This window comes from Schistocerca nitens, chromosome 3 (assembly GCF_023898315.1).
Source record: "Schistocerca nitens isolate TAMUIC-IGC-003100 chromosome 3, iqSchNite1.1, whole genome shotgun sequence".
NCBI classification, from domain to species: Eukaryota; Metazoa; Arthropoda; class Insecta; order Orthoptera; family Acrididae; genus Schistocerca; species Schistocerca nitens.
The window spans coordinates 292706768-292715088 of NC_064616.1; the positions used below are offsets into that span (position 1 = coordinate 292706768).

Below are 8321 nucleotides of genomic sequence, written 5' to 3' on the forward strand. Positions count from 1 at the left end.
CAGTGCCTGGGTGGATTTGCTGTGCATCACTGCGCACACCAAATCCTATGTCCTCCAGGACTTTTTTGGAGATCAGGGTTCATGCAGTTTGGGTAACTCTTGATGACTGCCTTGACAGGGTTATCTAGGGCAACAAAATAAGTGTAGAGAGGGCTCGAGAGCTCTACTGCCTTGCTTGTGAGCAGATGTCTTCAACATTTGAGAGTTGGACTCACACAACTCCTGTAGCCCTCACAATGAAAATGTCTGCCATCCACTGTTTGAGGTGCTGCAGGAAACCTTCATAGTTGTTCTTAACTTCCATGATGATGGGTGAAAGCCGATGCTCTGACTGTATGGCAGGGAGTGCCAAGACAGGAGCTGGCTTCATCTTCAGTGTGTTGGTTTTCGGCAGTTCGCACGGTCTTGCTCTGTTCCGCTGCCAGTAGTGGATACTGATTGGCAACTGGGGTGATGGTGACTGCTTCTGTGGCAGAATTTGTGGTTGAACAGAAACGTTTCTTAGGTCTAAAGTCACAGTTACCCCACCATGTGAGTTACTTAAGTGTGCAAGGATCATGGAGTAGTTTTCCAATTAGGAGCATATGTCAACAATAAGTGTTGGAAGGATGCACATGCTGGGGTCACTAAGCCACCTACTCAGCAGCACTTCAGGTTTAGCCCTGTGAAACTGGTTGACATCACCAAAAGTAAACATGGAAGCCAACTAGTAAAAGGTGAAGAGGGCTGCAGGATGGACCTTAGTGAAGGAGCAGAGATATGCAAACGAGGCAAAGCCTACTTGTCCATGCAACCAAATGTTATCCAAACTGGAAAAGCAGAAGGGGGATATACAGATGAGGCAAAGCCTACTCATTCATGGAACCAAATGTTATCAGAATCAGGGCTACTGATCTGCTTAAAAAGCATTTTGGGCAGACTTTGAAAGAAAACAAAAATCTTGCTTTCTACAACAATATCATTGATCATCAAAAAGCTGTGAATAATGCTGAGGACTCAGGCTTTGAAATTCATACAGAAGTAGTCAATTTAATTTAGACAGGGTGAGACAGTACAGGATTTTTGAGCTCATGACATTTCAACTACTTTCAAATTTTTGTGCAATGCCACATACTTTGTAATCACAATCAATTATAGCCATTGAATTATTTTATTTTCTCCTTTGTACCAGTATTAGGTGTCTTTACTGTTATGTGGTGCACACCCATCTCTACAGAAGCAAAACTCTGTAAATAAGCCGAATATTTCAGGAATTGTCAGAAATATACTCCTTAAGGAAATATAAGTCTATGATGAAAAAGCATTTCAAATCTCTGCCATACGAAGGAAGTAAGAATTATTTTGAGCTTCCTGGAGAAAAAAAAAATGTTCTTGTCCACTCACTGCATTTTGCTTCTGGATGCCTCGATTGTTGTTAATTGTTGCAATGTATTATGCTTGTGACAATTAGAATGAAAATGTGCAATCAGGTCAAGCATGATACCACTGCTTGACCAACACCTATTTGCAAGCAGTAACAGTGCTGGCAATTTGAATATCCTCGTGCAATTATTAAATCATAATCAACAGTGCATCATGCTGTCAATTCATGAGCTACTTGACACAGTTATGGCATTATACAAAATATGGTTAACAAAATGAGTTATGACCTATGGTCTAGTTTAAGTTTGCAATCTGGAATCTTTTATCCTGAAATGGATGTATAGTTCACAAGGGCAAGGTGGTCAGTTCCTAGCCTGACAGTGAAAGGCTGTGGTTTATAAAAAAAAAAAAAAAAATGAAAGTATCTTTATTTTTATGTTATCCCCTTGTAGATCACTGCACTTTGCCCAACCTATATACCAGAAGAATACTTTGTATGATAATCTGAGATTGCATTGAGTATTATAGATTATTACAACAGATCTAAATTGCAGCACACTTGAATATGTTCCCCAATGCACATATTTTTAAATAGTCATCTGCTCCCTCATCTTATGTTTTCAAATCTTGTCTGCTACTAGAATTTCATTGTCAGTTCAACTGTTTTCCTGTCATTTTGTGTCTGTAACATAGGATCCTTTGTGACTTTCAGAATTCAAACTACGAATATGTAGTGACAACTGAAAATTGCACAAGACTGGGACTCAAATTGGATTTCCTGCATATTTCGAGCATTTGTTGTACTCATTAGGCTGTTTGAGTTTGCCTCCAGGCTTGTCTGAAACTTTCATTGTCACTGTTGTTTCCACCTACAATCCTGGAACAATTCCACTACATAGTGCATGTGCCAATTGCACCACAGGGGGAATAAATGGACTCAGTAGAGTGAAAAGTCTTACACTGCTATAACAGATACACAGGAAATGAATTACATGCAGTGGAATGAATTGGTGGGGATGAAATCAGTGAAGACGCAGTAACATGAAATGACAGCAGAAACTGTTCAGTTATGCTGAACCTACAGTATAATGAGTATGTAATGAAAATTAAATATTTGTACCACAATATGACCCAATCCTGGATTTCCCGCATATCACAAGCAGTTACCTCAACCACTATTTCATGGCAACAGGGGATTTACTTATACCATGAACTTTACCATACTTCCCCAGTGTCAACTTTCTTGTTAAGTAGTCACACTACATCATTGAGGGGACAAAAGTTGGGATACCTCTTAATGTTGTGTCGGACCTCCTCTTGCCTGGCGTAGTGCAGCAGCTCGTAGTGGCATGCACTCACTGCATAGTCTCCAAACCAGTCACAAACAACTGTGGCCTGGTGACATTGCACATCGTCATCCATAAAAATTCCATCCTTGTTTGGGAACATGACATCCATGAATGGCTGCAAATGGTCTCCAAGTAGCCAAATATCCAGAGAATCCAGTCCATTCCATGTAAACACAGCCCACACCATTATGGAGCCACCACCAGCTTGCACAGTGCCTTGCTGTCAACTTGGGTCCATGGCTTTGTGGGGTCTGCACCACACTCAAACCCTACCATAATCTCTTACCAACTGAAATCAGGACTCGTCTGAGAAGGCCACAGTTTTCTAGTCATCTAGGGGCCAACAGATATGGTCACGAGCCCAAGAGAGGTGCTGTAGGTGATGATGGGCTGTTAGCAAAGGCACTCACGTCTGTCTACCATAGCCCATTAACGCCAAATTTTGCCGCACTGTCCTGATGGATATGATCATCATGTCCCCATTGATTTCTGCAGTTATTTCATGCAGTGTTGCTTGTTTATTAGCACTGACAAATCTATGCAAATGAGGCCATGACCACTGCATTGTCCATAGTGAGAGGTAATGCCTGAAATGTGGTATTCTTGGTACGCTCATGACACTGGATCACAGAATATTGAATTCCCAAACGATTTCCCAAATTGATATCCCATATCCAACTAACATCCTGCATTCAAAATCTGTTGATTTCTGTAATGTGGCCATAATTGTATTATTAATCTTCATACACGAATCACCTGAGTACCAATGACAGCTCCACCAATGCACTAGCCTTTTGTACTCATGTATGTGACACTAGCACAATCTGTATATATGCATCTCACTATCCCATGGATTTTGTCACCTCAGTGTACTTCCTTGTCCACTGATTTCCTTCACTGTGATCTTGTTGATGAGTGAGAACTCAGATCTTCACAGAGAGGAATAAATTCATCATCTACTCCAGTTGTTTCCAACCTGGGAGGTAATTACCACATGGGAACTAAAATGAAATTTTCTTACTAACAGAAAAATATTTCATTATCTTTCAGACATGAGACTAAATCAATTCACAACCCTTTGTTATTGCCATTTTGCTAGATACTAATATTTATTTGATCACTACTACTACCACCGTCATCCACTTGAAACCTACTGCTGGATAAAGTTTTCCTCCACAGTTCTTCATGTGCTGCATTCTTCACATATGTTGCTCCTGCAAGTTGTGTAATGCTACCTACCTACCTTTCATTACACCATCAACTAGGTCATTTTCTTATCTTTGAATCCAGCAGTGAGCTTCCTTGGCCCATCTACCATCTATATACTTACCTACATGTCCTGCTCACCTGCTTAGCATTTTTATTATGATCGTATTTTCAGATTCCAGTTCATTATATTCATTGGTTTGTGTGTCTACAACTGATTCCCAACATGCACTCCTCCACTGCTGATTAACCTCAGTTTTTGAATGATTTTTCAGTTAAAATGTCCATAAATCACAACCATTTGTTAAAAACAGTAATGCACACTCATTTTAAATATTCGATTTTATGCATACAAGAAACTTCATTTTCAAAACACTGTTTACTTTACCAAACAATGGAAAATCCAGAATGGAATGTAACAATGTAATTGGCTCCAGACTAGAGACTGGTCGTGTGTGTGTGTGTGTGTGTGTGTGTGTGTGTGTGTGTGTGTGTGTGTGCGCGCGCGCGCGCGCGCGCGCGCATTATCTATTTTTGACAAAGGCCTTGTTGGCTGAAAGCTAAATTTACTTTACCAGTAGCATTTGTGCCGTTTTTACTATTCATTACCTGTCTCCATTCTTTGCAAGTCATCTTATGGTGTGTGGTACTTTGTGTACCACTCTAACATTCCTCCCCCTCCTCCTCCCCCCCCCCCCCTTTAATGTTCCAGTCACAAATGTTGTGCAGGAAAAATAATTATCAGTAAGCCTCTGTGAGCTCAAATCTCTCACAGGTTACCTTCATGATTTTTTTCATCATGATATAGTAGGGGGAAACAATATAACAGTTCACACTTCTAGAAATGTGTTCACAGAATTTTAACAGTATACTACACCATGATAAACAATGCGTCTCTTGTAACATGTGACTGGATTTGGATGAACATCACCTGGACACATTTACACTTACTAAATGAACCTAGGATGTAATGCACTGCTTTCGTGGATCTTCTCTATTTCCTCTATCTTTCCTACCCAGCAAGGGTTCTAGACTGATGACCAATATTCTAGTAATATTAGAACAAGAGTTTGTAAGTTACTAACTTCATGGGTGGACAACACTTCCTGACGATTCTTCCAACAAACTTCAGTCTGGCCTCTGCCTTTCCTACAATTAGTTTTATGCAGTCATAACACTTTAAATTACTTTGTATGCACTCTCTCATATATTTAATTGATGCGACTGTTTTCAGTGCTTATTCAACACCCATAATTGTACAAGAATGGGCCTTTTCATCTGTTCATGCACTATGTGTTACATTTATTCATGTTTAGGGTCAGCTGCCAATTCCTGAACCAAGTGTAAATCCAACACAGCTCTTCCTGCAATTCACTATACTATTCTAGCAACACAACAGCATCATCTGCGAGCAGCCTTATGGTGCTTCTGTTATCTGCTATGGCATTTATATACAGGGTCAGTGAGCTAAGTTGTTCACCTTAGATATTTCCTGAACTGTTTAAGATGTCTGAATTCTGTTTTTGTCCAAATGAATTGTGAAAAAGTCCTCACTGAATGACAGTCTCTATTCGCAGCTATATAAATTGCAAAGATATTCCAGAATGAATTTCCTTCTTGGCAGATTAAAACTGTGTGCCAGACTCAACCCGAACCCACGACATTTGCCATTCATGGGCAAGTACTCTACCAATGGAGCTACCCGAACACAACTCGCGACCCATTCTCATAGCTTTACTTCCTCCTATCTTCAAAACTTCACAGAAGTTCTCACGCATAACTTGCAGGACTAGCACTCCTGGAAGAAAGGATATTGTAGGGACACGGCTTAGACACAGCCTAGGGCAATTTTTTTTACTTTGCAGCACAGTATATGCTGATGTGAACCTTTCTGGCAGATTAAAACTTTGTGCCGGACTGAAACCCCAACCAAGATCTTTTGTTTTCTGGGCAACTGCTTAACTGACTGGGCTATCTGAGAATGTGTCTCAACTGACACACACATGCGCGCGCACGCACGCACGCACACAGCGAGCGCGCCAGTACCTCATTTCATGCCTTCCACACTTCACAGAAGTTCTTCTGAGATACTGACGAAAGTGAAGCTGTGAGAATGGATCATGAATTGAACTTGAGTAGCTTAATTAGCAGAGAACTTGCCTGCAAAAGGTTCTGTGCTCAGGTACGAGTCTGGCACACAGTTTTTATCTGCCAGGAAGTTACGAAGATATTGCTATCAATGTTGTATTTTCAAAAAGAACTATGGTAATTTCTGCAGCTAGTATCATAGTTCTAAAAGAGGAGACTTCACTGGAATTTCACTTTTCAGAATCTGATTATAGTTTCAGGGAAATTACAATACTTAGAACTTGGGATTTATCTGTTTTGAACAAGAAACTGATTGTCATCTTATGTAGAAGATTGTGTTGTTATACAGAATTGTCTCATCAGGCTGATGAGACGCTCCAGCTTGTGTCACAGTTACAGGGGTCTACTTAAAAAGGTGGACTAGTGATGAAAAGATTAATTTAAAACGTTTAATCACACTTCCGACTACAAGTGGCTAGACCAACACACCAACTGCTGGCAAAGAATGTGGCATTTATGAATGATTCACCACTTAACTACAGTAACAATCCGTGCTTGTTTCTGCCAGAGACTAGAAAGAAACATGCATATCAAAAATCGAACAATCTGTAAAAACAGGAAACTGAGGTATTTTCGACTGAAAAAAGGTAAATCTACATTTGTACCATTTGTTGATTTAGAGAAATCTTTTGACAATACTGACTGAAATAAACTTTTCGAAATTCTGATATTAATAAAGATAAAATACGGGGAGCAAATGGTTATCTGCAACTTGTACAGAAACCAAACTGCAGCTTTTAAGAGTTCAAGGACAAGAAAGAGAGGCAGTATTTGAAAGAACGTACAGAGACAGGGTTGTAACCTATCTTACATGTTATTCAACTTGTACATTGAGTAAACTTCTGAAACAGAATTAAAGTTCAGGGCGAAGAAATAAAACTTTTGTAAGATACTGATTACATTGTAACTCTTCCAGAGATGGCAAAGGACTCAAATTAAACTCTGAAATGAGACACTAACAGTAGATGACTTTTGCTGTTTGGGCAGCAAAATAACTGATGATTGTGAAAGTAAATGGGAATTAAAATCCATACAGACAATAAAAATGAAGTCTTTATGACAAGATAAACATTTCATATCACTTTGCAATATTACACCTAGATATCGAATCAACATACCTGTGTCAAGCAGCACACTACTAATGCTGTATTTGAACATTACGGGACTATTTTTCCTGCTTATCTGCATTATCTGACATTTTTCTACATTTAAAGGTAGCTGCCATTCATCACATCAACTAGAAATTTTGTGTAAGTCATCTGGTGTCATACTACAGTCACTCAGTGACAACACCTTCCCATACACTACAGCATCAACAACAAACAGCCACAGACTGCTGCTCACCCTGTCTATAAGACCATTTATGTATACAGATAACAACAGTGGTCCCATCACACTTTCCTGGGGCACTCTGGATAATACCCTTCTCTCTGATGAATACTCACCAGTGAGGACAACGTACAGGTGAGCCACTCACATATCTGGGAACCTACTCTGTCATATGCTCATACCTTTGTTATCAGACTACAGGAGGCACTGTGTCAAATGCTTTCCATGAAGCTCAATGGTATCTAAACATTAATGAGTTTCTTCAGCTCAATGTGACATACCTGAAGCAACTGGAGCCACTATCAAAGTAGAGGAGAAAGCAAGGTAATGGCAGTACGTACAAAGCCCAACATCAACAAAACAGGGGAGAAAAGCAATGGTTTCATTTCAGGCCTACCATTTGTAAATATACAGGGCATGCCAGGTGGAATGGTCAACATTCAGGGTTACAACGGGAACTAGCATTTGTAGCAAAGACTTGCAAGGCCCACACTGGAGTGCTTGTAGTAGCTGAAGGCTGTGGTAGAATGTAGTAATAAGGGTGAACATATCCTAAAGGCCCACACTAGAGCTCCTATAGTAGCCAACAGCTGTGTCAGAACATAGTAGCAGTATGCATCTCCTCAAGTCCCCTACTAGAGGATTTTTGCAGTAGCGATGTTTGTATCAGGACATAATAGAAATGTACTTCTCCTCAGGGTCCGCAATAAAAACTTTTAGTAGCTGATGGTTGTGTCAGAACGTAGCAGGAGTGCGCATCTCAACAACATCTTTATTAGAGGACAGCCAATGGCCATGTCAGAATGCAGGTATGGAAATCAACTCTCAAGGCACCTACTAGAGGACATCTGATGTCTGCATCATAACATAGAAGGCGATAACATCTCAATGGCCTTACTAGATGACTTTTAGTAGCAGACAGCTGGG

The 8321-nt window shown here is 40.1% G+C and overlaps 1 long non-coding RNA gene across 1 annotated transcript in view; it reads right to left on the bottom strand.

The window, feature by feature from the left end:
* The window catches only part of LOC126248271 (uncharacterized), a 313391-nt gene that overhangs the window by 109925 nt on the left and 195145 nt on the right, over positions 1-8321 (bottom strand). The window lies entirely within an intron of this gene.